Below are 23,840 nucleotides of genomic sequence, written 5' to 3'. Positions count from 1 at the left end.
AGCACTATAATATGATTATCTACGGACTCTGTAGTATAAACTGGACGCATTGTGTTGGGGGGGGGGGGGGCGAAGAGGACATCAGACTGTGAAGAAAAATCTGCAGCATGATGTATATATTTATTGCATGTTAAACACGTAAAATAAAATGTCCCCCGTGAGCTCGACCGAACGCGCATCACTTGGCAGGGTCTGCCCCCTCGAGGCAATTGTCGTCAGTTGGTACGGTCGATGTCGCGCAATAAGTAAATAATGAAAATAAGAATGCCATAAATTTCTTAATTAAACCACTTCAAAGTTTACGGATGAGAAAACGGAATAGCCTATTCCCATTGCGTTGCTTAAGGCGTGCTGCCTGGCAATTTTTTTTTTTAACGTAAACGCCACCGTTTATATATACGACTAGCGGGAAGTACCCGGCGTTGCCCGGACAAAAAACATCTATTTCAAAACTTCTGTTAAAAACCTTACATATACATACACAGATACTAAGGTATTGTGAAAGCCCGGTGGGCCGTTTGTCCATTTCTCCACCAACAAAATTATAAGAGACTTGCACAAGTCCAAAAAGTTATAGGAAGTGTGGGGTAAATAGTTGATCTAAAATATTTCCGAAAATTGTCGACCCACCCCCTAAAAAATATATCTTTACCCCCGTGTAGGTATATATACCTACACACCCTACATACAACAGAGTAAGTAGTAATTATTTACTTTGCAGTTGTATCTACTGACTGTACAGTAGTATCTAGTGAGCAAGTAGTAGATACTGACTGTATAGTAGTATTTACTGACCGTAGTGGCATATACTGACTGTTTCAGTATCTACTAACTCTATATAGCAGTATCTACCAACTCGAAAGCAGTATCTGCTATCACTACAGCAGTGCATACTGACTGTGGTGGTATCCTAATATTGCTACAGCAGTACATACTGACTGTGGTGTAACCTGCTATGACGACAGCAGCGCATACAGACTGTGGTGGTACCTGCTTTAACTACAGCAGTGCATACCAACTGTGGTGGTATCTCCTTTAACTACAGCAGTGCATACCGACTGTGTTGGTATCTGCCATGACGACAGCAGTGCATACCGACTTTGGCGGTACCTGCTTTAACGACAGCATTGCATACCGACTGTGGTGATTCCTGCTATCACTACAGCAGTGCATACCGACTATTGTGATACTTGCTATGATTACAGCAATGCATACTGACTGTGGTGGTATCCTGCTATTACTACAGCAGTGCATACTGACTGTGGTGCTACCTGATTTTGCTACAGCAGTGCATACCGACTGTGTGGATACCTGCTATGATTACAGCAGTGCATACTGACTGTGGTGGTACGTGCTTCAACTACAGCATTGCATACCGATTGTGGTGCATCCTGCTATCACTTCAGCAGTGCATACCGACTGTGGTGTTATCTGCTATGATTACAGCAGTCCATACTGTGGTGGTACCTGCTTTCACTACAGCAGTGCATACCCACTGCGGTGTTACCTGCTTTCACAACAGCAGTGCATACTATGGTGGTATCCTGCTATGACTACAGCAGTGCATACTGACTGTGGTGGTACCTGTTATGATTACAGCAGTGCATACTGTAGTGGTACCTGCTTTCACTACAGCAGTGCATAGCGACTGTGGTGGTTACCTGCTATCACTGCAGCAGTGCATACTGACTGTGGTGGTACGTGCTTTAACTACAGCATGGCGTACCGATTGTGGTGCATCCTGCTATCACTTCAGCAGTGCATACCGACTGTGATGGTATCTGCTATGATAACAGCAGTGCATACTGTGGTGGTACCTGCTTTCACTACAGCAGTGCATACCCACTGTGGTGGTACCTGCTTTCACTACAGCAGTGCATACTATGGTGGTATCCTGCTATGACTACAGCAGTGCATACTGACTATGGTGGTACCTGTTGTGATTACAGCAGTGCGTTCTGTGATGGTACCTGCTATGATTACAGCAGTGCATACTGTGGTGGTAAGTGCTATGATTACAGCAGCACATACTTTGGTGGTACCTGCTTTCACTACAGCAGTGCATATGGTGGTATCCTGCTATGACTACAGCAGTGCATACTGACTGTGGTGGTACCTGCTGTGATTACAGCAGTGCATACTGTGGTGGTACCTGCTTTCACTAAATTGGTTGAGAAGCACTCTATGAGACACTTCAGCTCTCAGGCATTTACTAATGATGTGCTTCACTCGGATATTGAAAAGGTCTGTGATATCTCCAACCTGACTACTGTTGTATATGTCGGTTATGAAAATTTTGATGGAAATAATAAAAATTAAATGAAATTTGGAAAATTGCGTAATGATCCGAAAGTATGTTAATTGATGTAATTATGTGCATAAATTACGCGAATTCAAGAGATACTCGTATTAATTTATGCGAGTGGGTGTGATTATGCTAATGCGAGCCGTTATGATAATTAGGCGTCGCCTCGCTGACGAGGGTCGTATTATCAATCGGGATCATACACTTAATCGTATGAAGTTATACCAGTGTGATGCAAGCATGCCAGAGTAACTCGCCTTCGTTATTTAATTTCGTATTAATGCTCGGCAATACAATTATTCTCGCTTTAACATTTACTGAGTGTGTTTATGTCAGGTCTCCAAATTCATATCTCAAAGCAGAATACAGTTCTTATGAATAAGATTATTATGCATGAACAGGAAGGAAACACACCAAACTTCTGTGTTTAAGCAATTTATTCTAAATGAAACCTTAACTCTAAAATAATATGCAAACTCTCAATCTCGGAATTTTCAACACAGCATCGATACAGTAACCATCAAAGATTGAGTTGTTTCACTTTGGCAACTGCACATGTGATTAATTCCACCGTGTAACGTGAGCTCAGTTGGTGAGAGAGAGTCGTTAAAACATGCATGCTATTCTACACAAAAACCTTAACAATCTAATATGCAAATTCTTGTTCTTGAAATTGCCCACACAGTACTGCAGGAGAAGTTCCACTCATGGATCCATCTCTTCAATGATCACGTTTGTTAACTGGGTGACAGAACAATCGATTATTCCTCAGAGTACGCGAGCATACACGGCGATAGGAACAAAAAGTCCTCAAAAATTCATGCAACGATATTCATACGAGGGGCAATAAAGAAACATGTCCCGAAGGCAAGATTAGTTATCAATTAATTCATTGGCAAGATTATGCCATTAAATAGAAAACGAAAAAAACGTACGACTGAGTTGCTTCTAAATGACCTTATCCACGTAACTCAATGGCAGTAATGTTCTTCACGACCAGTTGATATTTAACGCACCACCTTGGAATGGCAACCCTTCTTGAAACACAAAGATATTTTTTGGGACACTCTTATTTGTCCCGATATGCATGTTGTGTCTTCTTTGCCACTTGTTCAATTCCTTGCGTAAAGCAGACGTCAGGTGACGTGGTGGCAGTGTGTGGCAGAGTTCATATCATACGAACAGCGGGGTTTTTCTCTTTCACGCGGTCGGCTGAAGTTCGGCTGATGCAGATTGACGAGTTGACACGGTGCTGTAGTCGCGGTGTTCCGTCGGTAGATGGCGCTCACAGCTCGTCCGCTCGCAGCGAGCGTGGTACGCCGTCGGCGTGATTCTCACTGGTTGCGCGCTCTCTAGCGCTGAACGCTCTCTGGTGGCTGACTCTTTTGCTCACGGGCGGCTGGTCAGGCTCTTTCCGCTGCTGGATGAGCCAAGTCGCACGCGCTCTTCGCTGGCTCGCTGACCCTTTTGCTCACGGGCAGCTGGTCAGGCTCTTTCCGCTGCTGGATGAGCCAAGTCGCACATGCTTGGCCACTGGCAGCTGGCACTCGATGTAGAATAAAAGTCTTTTAGCGATATTCTTAGTTCTTTCGGTAAAGTCACGTTTAAGGGAAACATACTTCTTTCAGCTCTGAACTCACACTCGGTGGCACCTCGCTACCCTGCAAGTCTCGCCATCCTTAGTTGATCGCGGGGCTCGTTGGAGCCAGCCGCTCGCCGCCCTCTTCTGTAGCTCGCCGGGCTGACTGAATTGTTGAACTCGCTGTGCCTTGTTGAACTGGTCTGTCGAGATGTTGGTTGAGCTGTTACATCTCCGCTCTGCGCAGTGGGGGGGCGTGGCCTGTGTGTGTGCGTCCGTGTGTGTGTCATCCCATCAAGACATCTGCGTCCCTCCATTGATCATCGTCCCCTCCTCAAGGTATCCCTTTATCCGTGGGGTACAGATGGCTCCCTCTTTGCAACAACAAGTAATTTCCCGCTCTGTTTAATTCCTGTTCTTCCACGCTGCGGGAAGACAAAGGCGGCCAGGAGGCTCTCTTCCTCTATCTGGCCTCGCAAGCTTGACCCGTCTGCCTCACGTCCTCTGGACAACCCCCGATTCAACACTGCACAAATATTTTCTTTGATTTATGTTCCCAAGATTTGTGATTCAACAGTTCATCATTAGACGTTTCCTCCGATATTCCAAAGGGTTTATTCCTTTAGTCACACAGTCCGTACACAGGGATACGTGCCTTCCACTCTCGAGGTCAGAGATATGCGTTTGTCCTCACTTCCTTGATTGCCAGAATTCACATTCCTTGGCCTTGTAAGGTTACGTAACGGCGAGATGTGATGTAATATTAAGGTGCACAACGTCCGTGTTAATACTATGCATGCGAAGGAACACCCCGCCATGTGGATTGCAGCCTGGCCCCAGTAAGTGTGTAGACTCCCAATGATATTGACTCATTGTTGCCAAGCTCTAAATTTTTAACGTTACCCCAATAACAATTAAGGGGAAAATTGTTTGAATCTGTGTGCTGGCGTCCTATGTCTAAGGCTCACGGAAGGGGGGGCGAACTCTCGGCTTGGAATTTCCCCTCCCCTCTTGGTGACCTATGCGGCTGTGTTTCATCAAATAGGTTATTTGTCTTTTGGCAAGCTGGAGATTTTTCAGATAGTCGCGAACCCCTCTTTGCCCCGGAGTTTATTATTATTTTTTAATGGCCTTTTTACGATCTCCATCTGCTGTTTACTGGGATGAGGTAGCTTGCCGGTTCGAGGGTGCTATGATTTATTTATCGACTATAAAAAATATATATCGGTAAATATTATTGATATTAATTGTGGTAAAAAGGGCCGTATACAACACTACGGCTTGGGATACCTTCAGGTACACGTTTCTCCAAATTCTTAACAAACATGCTCCGTTGGTTAGATTTAAAACTAAAGGCAACCGCCCACCATGGTTTCAGCCTTTGATTACAAAGCTCATGAAAACTAGGGACAAGGCTTGGACATGTGCTCAGAAAATATAATTTTGTCAATGACTGGCTAGAATACAGGATTTTAAGGAATAGATACGTCAAAAAAATACGGCATGCAAAAAACGCCTACTTTTCCTCCACTCTCCTGGAATCATATGGAAATGCCAGGATTTTCTGGAAAACAATTAAATGTATCGAAAAGGCATCCAAAACAGACAATCTGCCCGTTGAGCTTAACCGAAATGGGGAATATTTTTCAGATCCCAAAAAAATAGTTGACAATTTTAACCTTGATTTTTCTGAAGCTGGTAATCTTTTGATAATGTATTGGGAGTCACCCCTGCTCATGCAAATTCCTACACCCCTGTCCAAACATTAAACGAATTTAGTTTCCAGCCAATCCACGAAAGTAATTTTCTGAAACAACTGTCCTACCTCAAAGGGTCCTCCTCTACCGGAGCTGATAGTATTCCCGTCTTTGCTCTACTAACTGTTGGTCACCTAAAATGCAAACCTATAGCCCATATTTTCAACCTGTCCATCAAAGAAGCATCAGTTCCTCTAGAATGGAAACATTCCTATGTCCTTCCACTTCACAAAAGGGGCCCTGAAGATGATCCAAATAACTACCAACCTATCTAAATTTTGTCCCCGTTGATGAAAAATTTTGAAAAATTATTGACCTACCAAATTAGCAGTTTCCTGTCCACCAACAATCTACTATACCTAAAATAATCTGGGTTCCGAAAAAAATACAGCACCACATATACTACATTAGACTCTCTGAATCACATTTACAGTAGCCTTGATAATAAGCAGTACTGTGCCTTTTTTTTTCTTTTTCTAGACCTGTCCAAAGCTTTTGATACAGTAGACCACAACACCCTGCTTAGTAAACTAAGTTGCCTCGGTTTTTCCGAAAACGCAGTAAAATGGTTACAAAATTACCTCTTTGCTCGCACCCAAACTGTATTCACAGATGGTTGGAGGTCAAACAGTGTTAAGATAACAAAAGGGGTTCCACAGGGTTCCACCCCCGGCCCCCTTTTGTTCTCTCTTTATGTCAATGACTTGGGCACTGAGCTGGATCATTCCAGGGTAAATCTTTTTGCAGATGACACGATACTGATTACTGCTGGCCGCTCTCCGGATGACGTGATTGCTAAGCTACAGGGTGATTTCAACAAACTACAACATCAGCTAGTTGCTCTTAAACTAGTCCTGAATACCTCCAAATCCAAGGTGCTATGCTTCTCACCAGGACTAAAGCAGGAAGTTGTTTTTCCCCAATTACATTCCTTAAATAATGATCAAATAAAGCAAGTAAAGATCTATAAGTATCTTGAGGTCATCCTGGATTCAAAACTGAATATTGAAGATCACATTGATTATATTGGTAAAAAGACGAAAATAAAAATTGGTTTTCTGTATCGACACAAGCACTGCTTCCCCCCAATGTTTCGTTTGGAATTGATAAAAGCTACCATACTGCCTCTACTTGACTACTGTGACATCGTGTATAAATCAGCCCCAAGTACTGTCCTGAAGAAGCTTGATTCCATCTATCACTCGGCCTTAAGATTTACATTGAACTGCCCATATAGGACTCACCACTGTAATCTCTACATCGGGTCAAACTTAACATCTCTTAATATTCGACGGCTTGTGCACCAGATCTTATTTATTCACGATGTACTTACAAAAAAATCCACAGACTACCTGCTGGATCTCCTCTCTGTTTCAAAGAACAAATTTGACCTCAGGTCTTCGCTCATTTACCAGCTTCACATTCCCTATTGCCGTGCAAAAACTGGAGGAAGGGCCTTTGCTATTGATGCCCCCAGGGTCTGGAATGCTATTGCCAATAAAATGCAACTTGAATCGCTACCAATGAGATCTTCTCTCAAAACTGCGCTAGAGGAGTTGTACTCCCCTAGCTGTCACTTCTATTCATTGGCGTAAAATAAAATAAAATGTTTCGCTCCGAATGACGCTGCAAAGTATTATCTGTATTTTTATTTAGCATGCTGATCTTAAAGGTGCATTGAAAAATGTGATACTCTGACTGATGCTTCTGTTGTTGTGGAGTAACTCATGCAGCCAGCTATGGCTCTAGGATTTGGTGTTACGTTATTTATGTAGTTTATTGTAAAAATTCGGTCACAGTCCCTGTGATCACTGTTACGTTGCAATTATGGCTTTATTTTTTGGTGATTTCGAAAAGTTTTTTGGTTTGGACATGTTTGTTTTGTTGTAGTACGGAGTTAGACTGATGGCCTTAATCTAAGTTTTCTTGTGGTGGTTGTTGTTGTTTGACTTGCATCCCACTGGGATTTTTTGCACACAGCGTTGGTGTACGGTGCTTTTTTCAGCAATATTTTGATGTTTTTTCATGGATTTTCTGTTTGCACAGTCACACAGTCACTTTAAGATGTTTTTCTTGTTCGTGTTATTTTTTGTTTGTTGTGGTTGCACCCGATTTAAGAGCCGAATGGCTTACAGGGCTATACCAAAATATATAAACTGAAAACTGAACCTGAAACACTACAGCAGTGCATACTGTGGTGGTACCTAGGATTACAACAGTGCATACTGTGGTGGTGCCTATCACTGCAGCAGTGCATACCGACGGTGGTGGTACCTGCTTTCACTACAGCAGTGCATACCTACTGTTGTGGTGCCTGCTATGATTACAGGAGTGCATAATGTGGTGGTGGTACCTATGCTTACAGCAGTGCATACTGTGGTGGTACGCTGGTACCTATGATAACTGCAGTGCATACTGTCTGTGGTGGTACCTGCTATGATTACAGCAGTGTATACCGACTGGTGGTACCTGCTATCACTACAACAGTGCATACCGACTGTGGTGGTACCTGCTATCACGACAGTAGTGCATACCGTCTGTGGTGGTACCTGATTTCACTACAGCAGTGCCTACCGACTGTGTTGGTACCTGCTATGATTACAGCAGTGCATACTGTGGTGGTTTCTGCTTTCACTACAGCAGTGCATACTGTGGTGGTACCTATGATTACAGCAGTGCATACTGTGGTGGTACCTGCTTTCAGAACAGTAGAGCCTACTGACTGTGGTGGTACATGCTCTGATTACAGCAGTGCATACTGACTGTGGTGGTACCTGCTATCACTATAGCAGTGCATACTGCTGTGGTGGTACCTGCTATGATAACAGCAGTGCATACTGTGGTGGTACCTATGATGACAGCAGTTCATACTGTGGTGGTACCTGCTATAATTACAGCAGCGCATACTATGGTGGTACCTGCTATGATTACAGCAGTGCTTACCGACTGTGGTGGTACCTGCTATGATTACAGCAGTTTTCCAGTAATGGTGGTACCTGCTATGATTACAGCAGTGCATACTGTGGTGGTACCTGCTTTCAGAACAGTAGAGCCTACTGACTGTGGTGGTACATGTGTAGGGGTGCTATGGGGAATAAACACATGGCACGGGAAGGTGTGGTTCACCCACACCTTGGTGGCTACAACAACGTCCGCTAAGGCTCCAGTGGGTATAAAGTGCGGGGAGCCAGGGAGCTCGGGGCAGAGTGTGGGGCCCGAGGCTGAAGCAACCAGTGAAGAAAGAAGGCCAGCTAGGTGAGACCCTGGAACTCCTGTGACCGCTGCCCTTTTCAGGGCCGGCACAGCAAGCCAGTGGTGCGGCCCCAGAGCCCCAGAGTCAGAGTCCTTCTAAGGGCCGGTCTGGTCGGCGGGGTGCCGAGATCTGTGCCTAACCAGGGCCGGATCTGATAGCCTCCCTTAGAGCCCTACCAGGAGGAACTGGGAGCCTAGAGCTTAGGCTAGAGAGCCTGGGGTGTGTTCCTGAGTTATACGGGTGGAGGGGCCGCTACCCCTTCTAGTGTAACCCTTGTTAAGGTTTAAATAAATAGTGCTGCTTCTATTCTGCCGTCTCCGTGTCCTGGAACCCACTACACATGCTATGATTACAACAGTGCATACCGACTGTGGTGGTACCTATCACTACAGTAGTACATGCTGACTCTATCTCATATATAAAAGGGGAATCTGTGAATGTGTCTGTTCAAAATGTTTAGCATACTTCCCGACATGCAACCAACTTATATTAAATGGGAATAGGCCGATTCTAAAGAAATATAGAACCTTCGATTCCTTTGCACGATTTAAACAATCGAATCTTGGTGCGCTTGGGTTTTATTTTATTTTTAATTAATGAGTTATGTTTTCATTTGTATATACTATGTTTTTAAGTTTTCAGCAGTTTAAAAAATCTATATTTTCCCCCCGGGCAACGCCGAGTATATATCAACTCTATAGCACAAAGTACTCACCTGACAGAGTGCCATAGTGAGGCCTAGTCCCGTGCAGAGCCCCCGGCCTCGCCGAGATTGCCCAGCCGGCCGAGGCTGGGGGCTGGGCCGCTACCCCCCCCCCCCACGCTACAATAATCCTAAGCGCTATTATTTTAGTATCTACCGACCCTATAATAGTAAGTGCACACATTGGGGTGGCGGGGGAGAGAAGAGGACATGACATTTTGATGAATTTACCTCAACGTTGCGTGTACATTTTTTTGCATTTTGAACGCAAATTAGAAATCCCCACCACCCTCCAGAGATGGCGTGTGTGCGTTGCCAGGGGCAACTACTGAGTACTTCCCGACATGCAACAAACTGTAAATTTGCCACGTGGGTGCTTTCCAGACTGTACACCATGCAAAAATTATAAACATACACTTTCTTTTTTTGTTGCACTGCACTACCAACCCAGCGAACTGAGTTCGATTCCCGCTCACGGCCACCACCGGTGACAATTATTTGAACCGCTCCTGGGCCTCCCCTAGGTCGACTCAGCCTTAAACGAGTAACTGCTGTGGTGTGTGAACATCGCCACTGGGGAGAAAAAAGCGGCTGGGCGTGCTGCTGTCACCCACCCCCTCGTGTGCCGTGCTGGCCTTCATAGGTGCTCGCTAAGAGCACTTGCCCCCTACAGTCTCTTTTCTTTTTTTCTTTTTTACACGTAAAAATCTCCACGCGTGCTTGCGAGGGATTTGGCTCTTGAACGGTGGGGTATACGTAGAAAATAATTTACCAGTCAACACGCCCTAAGCCCCGCGGTGGGAATAGGCTATTCCGTTTTCCCATCTGTAAACTTTAAAGTCGTTTAATTAACAATTTTGTGCTATTTTCCGATATTTATTTATTTATTCCGCCACATCGACCGTTCCAAATAACGACAATTGCGTGGGGGGGGGGGGCGGACCCTGCCAAGTGTTCGGTCGAGCTCACGGGGGACATTTTCTTTTACGTGTTTGATGTCCTTCTTCGCCCCCCCCCCCCCCCAACACGGTGAGTGCAATTTCGACTTAATGCTTTCGTGACTGCAGGGATTCATCTTCTTGGTTCTTTCGGTAAAGTCACGTAGAATGGAAATAAAAAATAAAATAACGAAATAAAATAATAAAATTCTCACGACGTTTCGGCCACAACACAAGTGGCCTTCTTCAGGTGAAGAAACAGGTCTATCAAGAAGACAGAACTTGAATGGAACGCTGTCAAGCAAGGACCGCGTCTTTTGAAACTGTGTGGGCAGAGTTGAATTAGCATGTTACCAGCCCCACCTCCGGAGTGGGGGAGGGAGGGGGGCTGGGAACACAAAGCAAGGACAATACCCGATGTGTGTGTGTACGTCGAAGTGTTTGTGTGTCAGTCCAAGTGTGCATGTCAGTCCATTTGTGTGCGGATCGGTCGCTGTGTGTGTTAGTCCATGTGTGTGTGTCTTAGTCAATGTGTGTGCATGGCTCCATCTGAGTGTGTAAGTCTACGTGCGTTTGTGTCTATGTGTGTCAGTCGATGTGTGTGTAAGTCAATGCGTGTGTATCAGTCTATGTATGTGCAAGTCCATGTGTGTGTGTCTTAGTCGATATATGTGTGTGTGTAAGTACATATGTGTGTTTATGTCAATGTGTGTGTGAGTCTACGTATGTCTGTGTGTGATTCGATGTGTATGTGTGTGAGTCGCTGTATGTGTGTACGTCGATATATGTGTGGGTAACTCCATGTGTTTGTATCTAAAGTGGATGTCTATGCGTGTGTGAGTCCATATGTGCTTGTGTGTGTAAGTCCATGTGTTTGTGTGTGTGAGTCCATATGTCTGTGTGTGTCAGTCCATGGGCATGTGTTAGTCGCTTTGTGTGCGTGGCTCCATGTGAGTCAGTGCAAGTCCATTTCTTTGCGTGTCTGTAGGTCCGCGAGCTGCCCACTTCGTGTTGTGGTGTGCCCCGCACCTCGGAGGCCCGAGAAGCAGCAACATCACGGCCACAGTACTGGAGGCGCAGCCACTCACACACGGCTCACTCATACACACAGCTCACTCACACTCACTCACATGCAGCTCAGAGGAGACGGGTGAGTCAGAGTGAGGAAGCTGACGGTCGATCCACTCACACACGGCTCACTCATACACAATGTGGTGCCACGACAGCGAGGCCGCTACGTGGGAGCCGTGCCTGCGGCGGGGGTGCTGCAGCAGAGAAGCCACCCGGCTACTGTCACACCACCCCCCACATGAACACACACGCACACACACACCCCCACATAGAGCCCCGAGGGAAGGTCACCTGGCCGACAGGTTTTCACCCAGGAGCCCCCTCATGGGACCAAGCTTCACGGTTTCCTGCGACCAGGGAATTGGGCGGCCTCCCCCGAGGCTAACGTGCACCTGGTCACGACGGGGCTGCCGAGCCACCATGGATAGGAAACAACAAAAACACGCACGGGTCGGCAGGCAGGTAGGGGGTGGGGCGGAATAGCGAGCGGCAGGAGAGCGGGGGGGCCCCCCTCCTGCCGTTACATGTGTACTACGTGGGTAAACAATGAGGGGCGGGCGTCGGAGAGGGGGGGATGATCTGAGTGGCCAAGGGTGGGAAATCCGAGGCTCCGGATTGGACGAGGGGCCAGCGGTTTCGCGGCGCGTTAGCTTTGAAGTAGGGGGATAAAAAGGGATGAAAATCAGAAGCAAGGTCTCTTTGTGTTTGGGGTCTTCTGGAGTGAGGGACCAAGGAGTCATCGTCCCCTGCTACTCGAACGTCCAGGTCCAGTTCCCAGCCAAAGCCACGTGCAGCCTCGCCTCTCCGCAACTACCTACACCTCGAGAGAGGATCGTAAGTACGGAGGAGAGAGGTAAGGCCAAGAGGGAATATCCGTTAAGGTGAGTGAGTAGGGAGAGACAAGGCAAATTGGGTCCTAGACCGCTGGGAGATAGGTTAGACCTGCTCTGCTGACCCACACTGACACGAGTAGATTAACTTCATTAAGCGGAGAATTAATCGCCAGTAGACATTAAACCTTGTCGTGTTGTCTCTGCGGATACGTAGAGGAGTGCGTGGTGTGGTGAGCCTGCGCGTTGTGGTGTCCGGTGTTTTCGCACGAGCGAATATTTTGCCTGCGCGCTCGCCATGCACGTTAACTTGTGAGACTGCGCGTTGTGGTGTCCTGTGTATTCTGCCCGCGTGGGTGCTCTCGCCGCTGCGCAGCTCGTGGTTAGCGTGTACGAGAGGGGCACAGCGGTGTTTTCGCAAGGTGGTTAGTACAGCCATTTAATCATGCCACGAGGGGCAGCAGCAAGGGGGGGAGAGTCGGAGAACGGTGGGTCACAGGAGAACGGGGAGGCGGGGGGCAGCCTCCCCAACAATTTGGCGTCAGAAGCGGGATGGACCCCCACATCCCCACGGGAGAGAGACGCGGTACTCCACGCGAAAATAAGGTATGTGTTTACAGGCACGGGGACCCCTTCATGGAAAGCGTTTGCCCGCAACATCATAGGGGCTAAAGAGCTTAATGGTTGGACGGACGCACAGGCGTTACGACAACTTACTATTAATCTATACGAGTGGGCAGCTGATTTTGTGGAGGCGCTACCCGCGAGCACCCAAACCCAGTTAGACGAGTTGATGCACCAACTCAACCTACGCTTCGGCACGCGTAATGTGAGACAGGCAAAGACGGTCTTAGAGGCGCGCCGCCGCCAACCCGGCGAGGACTTTCGCGATTACGCCGAAGATGTGCGATCGCTAACACGGATCGCCCGTCCAGAGTTCCCGACAGAGGTAATTGACGAGCTGGCCGCCGACAAAATCCTCTGGTATTTAGCCCGCACCGCGTGGTGGCAGCCCAAAGTGGGTAGCGCAAGCCTCCCCTTTAATACCCTCGTCGAGCGTGCGCTTGAGTGCGAGGAGCTTGCCAGTAAGCGCGCGCAGCTTCGGGGGCTGGGACGGGAGCGCGCCATCGCGAGCCTGCTCCCAGAGGAGGAGGAGGAGGGGCTCGCCAGTACAATAAGGGGTCGAGCAAGGGAGCCCCCAGGACCCCGTGAGACAGCCCCGAGCTGGGTAGCGGGGATACAGACGGGCATAAGGGATATACGGGAGGAAGCGAACAAAAATGTGAAGACCATCCAGTCCGAGATGGGCGAGATACGCTCCACAGTAGGGGGGCTGGCCGGACGGGTGTCCCAGTTAGAGGCAGACCTTGGACAGCTGCAAAATTGGAAGGGGGAGAAGGGACGGACAGGGGGGCTCCTACGGGGCCGCCCCCCGGGCATGTTACCTGTGCGACCGCCGAGGGCACCTCATGAGGGACTGTCGTCAGGTCGCCCGCGCTAGGCATGCGTCGGGGTTAAACTCCAACGCCCCCTAGCGAGTGGACCATCTAGGGGTGCAATCAACGTGGTCCCAATACAGAAAGATGAAAATAATGGCGAGCGAGTAGTCTCCACACAGATTTTGGCAACAGTGCCTAAGAACGCAGTGACTCCGGGCGACTGGCTATGGGAGTTGGTGGCGGGAACACGGGAGCAACGTTGCTGGTGGAGGGACAGGTAAACGGACAGCGTACCCGGATTCTACTGGACACGGGGGCGGTGGCCTCACTCATGAGCACCACACACTGCAGCGTGCTTGGGGTTGACGTGGGCCGCCTGCAGGCCCCGGATCGCGCGCTGCATACGGCGAGTGGAGCCGGGATAGGGTTGCTGGGAAGAGTCTCCCTCGAGGTCCGTTTCGGACACCAGGTGTGCACCCAGGAATTCTATGTCTCGAGTGTGTTGTGCCATGAGTGTATTGCAGGTACGGACCTCCTGGAGAAGCTGGGGCTCAACGTGCAGCCCCACCAGCGATGCGCCACGGTGGAAGGCAGCGGGGAGCGGATACCGTTCCTGCGAAAAGAGCCGAATCGCCCTCGCTTCACACCCGTGGCCGCTACCCTGGTGTCGGTCGTCACCATCGGACCGCTCGCCGAGATGCTGGTGCCAGTGGCAACACCCTCCACCGACCCCACACACCAACCATCGGGCGAGGTAATGCTAACTCCTCACCCGGAGTTGGCGGCGCGGTACGGGGTTGTGGGACCAGCCACGCTGGTCAACACAGACGGGGGCCGACTGTTTATGCGGGTATTTAACCCACACAGTACCCCGGCAATGCTACGACGACGCACCTCGGTAGCCACCATACACCCCTTGCACGCGCGCCACTCTAACGACTCGGTGTTTGAACTCTGGGCTGAGAACCCCGGTCGCCCCGAGGACAACCAGGACCTAGCCTGGCGAGTCGGCCCGATTCCCCGAGCCGAGGCCGTCCCCCTGCTTGACGCATTACACGTACCCTGGGCAGTTGCCTAAGAGGGAGGCCGATCAGGGGTTACTGCGGGAGTACGCCGATGTGTTCAGTGAACACGACTCGGACGTGGGTCGGACAGACCTTGTGAAGCACCAAATTGATACTGGTGCCGCCCGACCCATTAAAATCCCCGCATACCGAGTGGGCGCACCTGAATGGGGCCAGATTAAAGAGGCAGTCGTAGATATGCTCTGCGATAACATAATCCAGCCCTCAGCGAGCCCCTGGTCTGCCCCGGTGGTACTAGTGACGAAAAAGGATAGGTCGACCCGATTCTGTGTTTATTACCGAAAGTTGAACGCAGTCACACTCGGCGACGCCTTCCCCATCCCAGGCATCGATGACACCTTTGACAGCCTCGCAGGAACACGGTATTTTTCCACCCTCGATCTGGCGTCCGGGTACTGGCAGGTGGAGATGGCGGAGGAGGATCGGCCAAAAACCGCATTTACCACCCCGATGGGACTGTTTGAGTTTCGAGTGCTTCCATTCGGACTCACTAACGCACCCACGACGTTACAACGGTTGATGGAGTTGGTGATGCGGGGCTTGCAGTGGGAACAGTGCCTAATTTACCTGGACGACGTGATAGTGTTCAGTAGATCTCTGTCTGAGCACTGGTCCAGGCTGCGGGAGGTATTTCAGCGACTGCGAGCAGCCCATCTCAAGCTCAAACCGCTTAAGTGTTACATTGCACAGCGCGAGGTGGGGTACCTCGGACACCGAGTCAGCGAGGCAGGGGTGCGCACCGATCCGGAGAAGGTACGCGCCGAAGTAGATTGGCCACGGCCAAGGAATCTGACGGAGATCTGGTCATTCTTGGGGCTCGCCACCTATTATCGCATTTTGTAAAGGGATTCAGCGGGATTGCACGCCCCCTCACCCAACTTACATCCCCTAAGACACCCTATCAGTGGACGGAGGCCTGCCAGACGGCCTTCACCACCCTCAAAGACCACCTCACCCACACCCCCACCCTGGCTTTCCCCGATTTCACCACTGATGTTATTTTGGACACCGACGCCTGCAGCAGTGGGCTGGGCGCGGTGCTGTCACAGGTGCAGGGTGGGACGGAGCGGGTCTTCGCATATGCCAGTTGGACCCTGAGCGGGGCTGAGCTGAACTATTGGGTGACCCGTCAAGAACTGTATGCCGTGATCTTTGCATGTAAACAGTTCCGGCCGTATTTGTACGGCAGGAAATGTCGGATACGCGCGCTGAAACTAAACCCCCTCCCCCGAGAGAGAGTACGGTATGCGCCGCAGAGACCCCTGCAGAAGGAGCAGGGGACCTGACGGACCACCCCACCTTGACCGGGCGGATCCAAGGGGACATCGGCTGCGCCTTCCCGGGCCTGGACGACGAACAGCTAAGACAGACCCAGCAGCAGGACCCGGACTTGGCGGCAGTGGCAGCGGCCCTAAGAGAGAAGAAGAGCGCCCTACCGGGACCCTGGAGTGGTTTGTATACCCGGTTGTGCGTGCAGAACGGGGTGGTACGAGAGCTAACCAAAGCCGGCCAGCCTGGGTGCATCTGTGTTCCCACCCAGGTGTGACCCCAGCTGCTGAGGCTGGTGCACGACCACCCGCTCGGGGGCCATGACGGGGAACGGCGCACTCGGGAGACCCTGCGTCGCAAGTATCTCTGGCCCAAATTGGCACAAGACGTGGCTGCCTGGGTACAGGGCTGCCGCGCGTGTCAGCAATGTGGGCCGAAACCGGCGTGATATCAGGTACCCCTGAGACCGTTCCGCATCAGTCAAATGAACCAGCTGGTTGGGATCGACCTGCAAGGGCCATTCCCGCGATCCCACCTGGGCAACCGATATATTCTCGTAGCGGTAGAGTACTTCACACGCTATCCGGTAGCGGTGGCCATCCCCGATAAGACGGCCCTCGTGGTAGCCCGAGCGTTCGTGGAGCACTAGGTACTTAAGCACGGGATCCCCGAACAGGTCATTACCGACCAAGGTAGTGAGTTCGAGGCCGAGCTGTTTCAGGCGCTGTGCCGCGAGCTCGGAATCCAGAAGGACCGAACCACGGCATACAACCCCCAGGCGAATGGTATGGTAGAGCGGATGAACCAGACTCTAGCCGGAAAGCTCAAATGCATGGTGGCCGCAAATCAGCGGGACTGGGACGAATACCTCCCCTATGCCCTGTTCGCCTACACCACCACGGTAAACACATCTACAGGACAGACCCCGTTTCTAATGATGTTTATCCGTGAGTCTCGTTTACCTGCAGATCTGCTGTTCGGTGTCCCCCCACCGCAACAGGAGGAGGGGAGCCGCCCCGTGGAACACCTGATGGAGACTCTGCGAGGGGCCCGGGGCCGGGCCTACCCGCAAGGATTGGCCGTGCACCAGCGGCAAGAGCAGAGGGCCCGACCCCGTATGGAGCGCCCCTTCTACTCGGCGGGCTCTAAAGTGTGGCTGCACACTCCTCGCGTCGGGGCCGGACAGGTAGGGAAACTGACCACCTACTGGCGACCGTGGGACGATAGATCTCCCCCTGGACGGTGCTGATTCAGGGAGGAGAGAAGGGCCCTGAGATGGTGGTCAACGTCCGCCGACTAAAACCATGGAGAGCAGCTCCAGCGGGGGGGAACCCCGCCGTTCAAGTACCCAGAAATCCCGGGGTCCCCACACCCCCCATACTCGGGGGCCTCGCACGGTATATGGGCCCCACAGGGCCCCAGGCCCTGAGGGATCCCAACCCGGGCTGGGGGGGGACGGGGACGATGACCCTTAAACCCTGCCACCTCTGAGTTCATCCCCCAGCCCGCAGGTGCCGAGGGCCGAGGAGAACAGTTGGAGTGGAGGAGGAGACCGCCGCCGGAACACCGGGAGACGGAGCCACCACCCCCGAAGCTGGCCACGAGGGCTGGGCTAGTCCCGCGGACCCCGCGACGCTACCTCGTGGGGGCAACCCAGTCAACCCGGGACGGGGACTGGCACCTCGGGGGGCTATGTGGTGCCACGACAGCGAAGCCGCTATGTGGGAGCCGTGCCTGAGGCGGGGGTGCTGCAGCAGAGAAGCCACCCAGCTTCTGTTACAGCGCTTCCCCCACCACCCCCCACATGAACACACACGCACACACACACCCCCACATAGAGCCCCGAGGGGAGGTCACCTGGCCGACAGGTTTTCACCCAGGAGCCCCCTCATGGGACCAAGCTTCACGGTTTCCTGCGACCATGAAATTGGGCGGCCTCCCCCGAGGCTAACGTGCACCTGGTCACGACGGGGCTGCCGAGTCACCGCGGATAGGAAACAACTAAATCATGCACGGGTTGGCAGGCAGGTAGGGGGTGGGGCGGAGTAGCGAGTGGCAGGAGGGCGGGGGGGCCCCCCTCCTGCCGTTGCATGTGTACTACGTGGGTAAACAATGAGGGGCGGGCATCAGAGAGGGGGGGATGATCCGAGTGGTCAAGGGCGGGAAATCCGAGGCTCCAGATTGGACGAGGGGCCAGTGGGTTCGCGGCGCGTTAGCTTTGAAGTAGGGGGGTAAAAAGGGACGAAAATCAGAAGCAAGGTCTCTTTGTGTTTGGGGTCTTCTGGAGTGAGGGACCAAGGAGTCATCGTCCCCTGCTACTCGAACGTCCGTGAGACGGGTCGCAGAGCAGCCAGGTCTAGTTCCCAGCCAAAGCCACGTGCAGCCTTGCCTCTCCGCGACTTCCTACACCTCGAGAGCGGATCGTAAGTACAGAGGAGAGAGGTAAGGCCAAGAGAGAATATCCGTTAAGGAGAGTGAGTAGGGAGAGGCAAGGCAAAATTGGGTCCTTGACCGCCGGGAGATAGGTTAGACCTGCCCTGCTGACCCACACTGACACGAGTATATTAACTTCATTAAGCGGAGAATAAATCGCCAGTAGACATTAAACCTTGTCGTGTTGTCTCTGCGGATACGGAGAGGGGTGCATGGTGTGGTGAGCCTGCGCGTTGTGGTGTTCGGTGCTTTCGCACGAGCGTATATTTTGCCCGCGCGTGCGCGCTCACCGCGCACGTTAACTTGTGAGCCTGCGCATTGTGGTGTCCTGTGTATTCTGCCCACGTGGGTGCTCTCGCCGCTGCGCAGCTCGTGGTTAGTGTGTACGAGTGGGGCACAGCGGCGCATTCGCAAGGTGGTTAGTACAGCCATTTAAATAATGCCACGAGGGGCAGCAGCAAGGGGGGGAAAGTCAGAGAACGGTGGGTCACAGGAGAACGGGGAGGTGGGGGCAGCCTCACCAACAACACAGCTCACTCACACTCACTCACACAATCGCATGCATCTCAGAGGAGACGGGTGAGTGAGAGTGAGGCAGAGCCGTGCTCCGTCCACTGCTGCCCTGAGGGACCCCCGTGCTCTCCACTGCTGGCTTGAGGGAGAGCCGTGCTCTGTCCACTGCTGCCTTGAGGGAGAGCCGTGCTCTGTCCATTACATTAGTACTCGAGTTTTTTTGGTGCTTAAATCCACTGCTGAATTAAAGCCCACCGCCCGCTGTGCGAGTGAATCGTAAGGATTTACTGTTGGGGGCCGCCGCACGCTGTGGTTGTTGGGGGTGTTGTATATATAGGCCTTTTCCCAAAAATTTATATTAAGAATAATTCTTCCATTTGTTTAATAATAATCGATAAAATACCCTCAAACCTGCTACCTTCCACAAGCACCAAGCATCTGGAGGTCGTAAAAGGCCATTAAATAATAAACTCCGGGGCAAAGAGAGGTTGACACGATCTGCAAAATCTCCAGATTGCCAAAGGACCGCATGCCATGACCTGCTTGGCGCTTTGGACAGTTCACAAACAAATATCCAGAATCACAGGCACGGACACAGAGCACAGGGCAAACGGACATTGTAACTGATATTTTTTTACGGTAAAAGTTCGAAGCCTGGCTATAAGAATAAGTCGACATGATAGACTGCACTATTCCATATTTTTTTTTCTTATTGTGTCTTTCTATCTACGTGACTTTACCAAGAGGACCAAAGTACATGAGTTCCTGCAATCACGAAAACTTAAGTCCAAACTAAGCTATATCTCTGACCTCGAGAATAAAAAGCACGGATCCCTGGATGCAGACAGGGAGCAAAAGTTAATAAAACCCTTGAAATACCGGAGGTAACATCTAATGACATTACAAATCTTGGTTAAACATAAACCAAATAATAATCACAAGAGATTAGACCTAGGGTAACTCAAAAGAGATACAAGAAAATAGGTCAAACACACAAGACCAGATAATATGTATTCCATGGAATCAGAGCCTCCCCGGCCGCCTTTGTCTTCCAACAATTGACGCAAACACATGGTAGCCATAAAATACGTATGAAGGGAGAGTGCCTCCCCTCCCTCTTAGCAGACACCACAAAGGGATGGGTTGGGAATGCAAACAAACATAAAATGTGATGGTGAAACAGTCAGTCAAAGGTCAAAAAGGGGGGGGGGGGCAGTCAGGCCACTGCTGCCACGGGAGGAGGACGGTGAAAGAGGGCATCTATTTTTTTTCCTCTCTCGCAAGAGACGGGGAGAGAGGAGAGAGAATTACACATTTAAGCACAGACACAGAGCTCTGCAAATCAGAGTGCTGCGAACGACAGAGAGTACTGCGACGAGCAGGCTTTAGGGCATGGCCTCGACATTAGCAATGGGTGCTGTGTCTCGCAGAGAAGAGGGTCGAGGTGATGTTAGGTGCTGAGTTCGGCATTGACCGACAGAGTATCGCTGAAAGTTTATTCGACATTCATCCTGATATTTTGAGTCGCTTGCAGCATCGAGGATTGCGATAAGCTGTATTGTACTAAGCTATCAGAGTTGTGTAAGAGGTGTGCAAATACAATTTTCAAGTTTTGAGAGTGAGTGATCCAGCCAGCGACGAGCAGCTCACAGCAAGAACCCTCCTGGAAGAAGAGTGAAGAGCAAGAAAGTTGAGCAAGGACAAAGCGCAGCCCTGAAGTAAGGGCGGGTGTCCGTGTGAAGCTGGCAGCTGCACGATCAGGGAGAGAGCAAGAGAAATGAGAGAGAAAGAGTGCCGAGCGACGACAAGCAATCAACCTGGAGAAAGGGCGGAAAGCGCCAAGCATCGACCAAGCGAGCATCGCAGAGGACCAGCGGCAGCGGATGAGCGACGAGAGCCATTGTGCATCGCCAGAGAGAACGGAGCAGTGGAAAGAGCCTGAGAGCCAGCGCAGCCCTGTCAATGTGAGGCTGGCAACTGCACGATAAAGGAGAGAGTACGGAGCAGGGGAAAGAACCTGACCAGCCGCCTGTGAGCAAGAGTGTCAGTGCCAGCGAGAGCGCTGTGAGTTCCACCCACACTCATACCGACCAGCACGAGCTGGGAACCAAGACAAGAGTGAGGAAAGGTGACCAGCGGACGAGCTGCGGGCGCTATCTGATGACGGATCATCGCGCACCGACGCCGAGCGTCGTGAAGACTCTTCCAGCCAGCTGTGGACAGAAACTGTGGCCGCCCGTGTGAAAGAGGGAGTGCCAAGCTGTCTGTATGATACACACACCCTCACACCCCCACCGCTCCGCAGGGAACAAACACATTTTTGATATAAGGGATGCCCAACCTCGGCGTCTGCTTTACGCAAAGAATTGAACAAGTGGCAAAGAAGACACACAACACGCATATCGGGACAAATAAGATTGTTCCAAAAAGTTATCTTTGTGTTTCAAGAAGGGTTGCCATTCCAAGGTGGTGCGTTAAATATCAACTGATCGTGAAGAACATTGCTGCCCGTCGAGTTACATGAATACAATTGTAGAAGTATTTTAGTCATTCGTTTTTGTTAATTGCATAATCTTGCCAATCAATCAATTGATAACTACTCTTTCCTTCGGGACATGTTTCTTTATTGCCCCTCGTATGAATATCGTTGCATTAATTTTTAAGGACTTTTTGTTCCTATCGCCGTGTATGCTCGCATACTCTGAGGAATAATCAATTGTTCTATTACCCAGTTAACAAACGTGATTATTGAGGGTTAAATGTATGGATCAATGAGGGGAACATCTCCAGGAGAACTGTGTTGACAATTCCAAGAATAAGAGTTCGCCTTCCTAAGTTCATGCATAATAATCTTAATCATAAGAACTGTATCCTGTGGTGAGATTTCAATTTGGGGACCTGATATAAAAACACTAAGACATAATCAGTAAATGTTAAGCGAGAATAATTGTACTATACCGATTGATAATACGAACCTAAACAACGAAGCCAAGCTTAATCTAGCATACTTACATCACACCTGCATAACTTCATACAATTAATTGTATGATCCCGATTGATAATACTACCCTCGACAACGAGGTTGAGCCTAATTATCATAACTGCGTACATTAGCCTATTCACATACATTTACGTAACTTAATACAATTACACCTCTCTAATTAGCATAATGTACGCGAATAATTACGTAAATTAACATAATTTCAGATAATTACGCATTTTTCCTAATTAGATTTATTTTTCATACCCGGCATATACAACAAGGGGTGCCGCAGGCTGTGGTTGTCCGTTGCCGCCGCAGTCTGTGGTTGTTGGGGGGTGCCGCAGGTTGTTGTTGTTCAGGGCCGCTGCAGGCGGCCCCCCCAACAACCTAGTCTTATATATAAAAGTATTCGCGTGCACGCTTGAGGGGGATTTCACTCTCCAACGGTGGGCTTTACGTAAAAAAATGTTTTGTCAGGCAGCACGCCCTAAGCCCCGCGGTAGAAATAGGATATTCTGTTTTCTCATCTGTAAACTTAAAAGTAGTTTAATTAACAAATTTGGGGCAAAATTTTAAATTATTTACTTATTGCGCCACATCGACCGTACCAACTGACGACAATTACGGGGGGGGGGGGCGGACCCTGCCAAGTGATGCACAACAGACACGCAAAGAAATGGACTTACACTAATTAACATGGAGCCATGCACATACAGTGACTAACACACACGCACATGGACTGACACACACATATGGACTCACACACACAAACACATCGACTTACACACAACAACAACCGCCATTCGCCACTAAGTGGCGGTGACGTCACCACGACGCTTGTGCCAGGCCATGCGCACCTTGAGGCTACGTGAAGTGTCGAACGCCCGCTGGCAGGTCACGGGGCAGACCCAAGTGCCACGGGTCGACTGACTAAGATGACTGAGTTGACTGGCTGATGCACCACCTGTGCCCCCTACTGTGCCAACCTGCTGTGCTTTAGCCACCCGGCGCTCTGCTCGTTGTTGTGAGCGTCGCTCCTCCACCCTCCATTGTTGTTGGAGGGCGACTGCCTCCAACCTCCCAGTAGCATCCTTCATGAGCCTCCTCCACAGAGGCCGATCTTGACACCGCTGGTACCAGTCATCGGCAAGTCCACTCAGCTCCACGTCCTCCTGTACCACATCACTCCATCTCTTCCGTGCCGCGCCCGTTTAGCCCCCTCGATCCGGCCGAACAAAAGCTGTTTCGGCATGTGGTGGCTCGGCATGCGGGCTACATGACCTAGCCAACGCAGCCTTGCCTGCCGGAGGAGCTCACCGATGGGACCTTGCCCAGACTTTTCTAAGATTTGTGAGCTCCTCACACAATCCAGCTTGGTTAAACCCAGGATGGATCGTAGGCAGGCTAGCCTAAATGTTTCTAACCGGCGAAGATGTTCCATTCGGGGGGTTCACGTTGCGCAAGCGTAGAGAAGGGAGGGAATGACCGTGGCTGAGAAGACCTGAAGCTTAGTGCGGAGTGACAGACCAATAGCTTCCACACAGCGTTACGCAACCGTTGAAAAGATATTGTCGCTCGACTGATTCGGAGTGAGACCTCTGCTGTTAAACTGGAACCGACTCACACACATACATAGACTGACACACATTGCCGTCCACACGCATACACATACAGTGAGGGAA

The 23,840-nt window shown here is 50.4% G+C and overlaps 2 protein-coding genes and 2 long non-coding RNA genes across 5 annotated transcripts in view; 1 reads left to right on the top strand and 3 right to left on the bottom strand.

The window, feature by feature from the left end:
* LOC142931226 (uncharacterized) overlaps positions 1-8,921 on the bottom strand; it is a 256,649-nt gene extending 247,728 nt beyond the window's left edge. The window contains exon 1 of the long non-coding RNA XR_012947233.1: positions 467-8,921. This is a non-coding gene — a long non-coding RNA (uncharacterized LOC142931226). The remainder of the gene's footprint in view (positions 1-466) is intronic.
* LOC116953342 (cubilin-like) overlaps positions 1-23,840 on the bottom strand; it is a 584,401-nt gene that overhangs the window by 514,052 nt on the left and 46,509 nt on the right. The gene's annotated exons all lie outside the window — the stretch shown is intronic.
* Positions 1-23,840, bottom strand: part of LOC116953360 (enteropeptidase-like) — a 106,834-nt gene that overhangs the window by 79,945 nt on the left and 3,049 nt on the right. The gene's annotated exons all lie outside the window — the stretch shown is intronic.
* On the top strand, positions 12,185-18,836 carry LOC142931220 (uncharacterized). The gene is made up of 2 exons (XR_012947227.1): positions 12,185-17,415; positions 17,734-18,836. It is a non-coding gene; the product is annotated as an uncharacterized LOC142931220 (long non-coding RNA).

This window comes from Petromyzon marinus, chromosome 51 (genome assembly GCF_048934315.1).
Source record: "Petromyzon marinus isolate PM22_M1 ecotype Great Lakes invasive population chromosome 51, UKy_Petmar_22M1.pri1.0, whole genome shotgun sequence".
NCBI classification, from domain to species: Eukaryota; Metazoa; Chordata; class Hyperoartia; order Petromyzontiformes; family Petromyzontidae; genus Petromyzon; species Petromyzon marinus.
Note: the sequence above shows the minus strand (reverse complement) of the source record. Positions and strands in the feature narration are given on the sequence as shown.